Source organism: Notothenia coriiceps, unplaced genomic scaffold (assembly GCF_000735185.1).
Source record: "Notothenia coriiceps isolate Sejong01 unplaced genomic scaffold, NC01 NC01_scaffold00031846, whole genome shotgun sequence".
Lineage (NCBI taxonomy): Eukaryota > Metazoa > Chordata > Actinopteri > Perciformes > Nototheniidae > Notothenia > Notothenia coriiceps.
Window position 1 is genome coordinate 20,765 of NW_011364547.1, and position 1,347 is coordinate 22,111.

Sequence of the window (1,347 nt, forward strand, 5' to 3'; positions counted from 1 at the left end):
ATGAAGTGTTTTGCTCCAAATACCAAACAGGCCACCCATTCTAGCCCCGCCTCATATCCCTCTATTTCACTTCCTGTTTCAAAAGTGCTGATTTGGGTATAAAGGTTTAAAAAATAAAAATAATTGATAAAAAAATAAAAAAGGGGGGTGTGAGCTCATGCGGGACCCGGCAGCTACCGTCTAAATACTGCCGTGATGAAACGCCATATCATGGATTATCAGGGATTCTCTCTGAAACAGTATGGAGCTCAAAGGCTTTCTCTCTTGCCGGTTACATCACAAGGTGAGTTCCTTTTTATTTCCTGCTTCTTCACACACATGCTCTCCAGTACAGGTTAGCTCTGAGTGTTAGCGATGCTAATGTAAACATGCACCGACCGTATTACGTCCAAAACAGTCGGGCATTGTTTCTGATAGCAACGTTTCTGATAGGGCCGTGGGTCCACATTTCAGATATTACGTCATATCGGACGCAAATCTGGATCAGCCCTGTTTTTAGAGATTTAGGTACGGAGGAAAAGAGAGAGGGTTTTATTTTCTGATGCTGCGTGAGTTCCCCGACACACCGGGGACACGTATTTATGTATGAAATACATCAAAAAGTGCATTTTGCATGACAGGTCCTCTTTAAATTAACCATATATGTGTCAACCAAAGTCAAGAAAAACACATTTAAAACACACCTGCCGGGATTTGTGTGTTACTCATCTCCAGGTTTTATTTAACATGGGAAAATGTGTTTTTTTATAAGCACCTGCAGTGATTTTCACAGACACATTTGTATTTTAATCTGCCTTGGAAAAAAAACACAGATCCAGAGAGGTAAGTAAGCAGCCATTTAGCTTCTTTAGTATCTTCACACTCAGAGCCAGACACATCCACAGCACAGATGGGTCTGTTTTGAGCCAGGTGCTAAAAACCCAGCGTCTGTTGAGGTGGGAATAAAAGAGGACAGGAGGCTCAGTGCCGGCTGGAAGAAATCAGGTAGAGGAAGCAACAGTCAGTTTGAGAAAAGTCTGCGGATAAGAGGAGTGGTTTGTGGAGGAGGGGAGTGAACGCCAGCCGTAGAGGAACTAGCTGAGCAGGTTGAACTGGTTTCTACTCCAGAACACAAACGCACAGTTTAACTGTTGAGTATTTACCGTGCTGACGCTTCTTCAGAGCTGCTGCTGTCTACATGGAAACCTCCTTTACATAGTAGACATGATGCTAATTTAAAACAACTGACAGTGAGTACGGCGCAACTGCAGCTAAACTAAGCTAATTATCTGGATTATTTTTGACTGATTTTATAATTGGGATATGATTAACAATATTGGACGGATTGTACATTTTTGCATCATGATG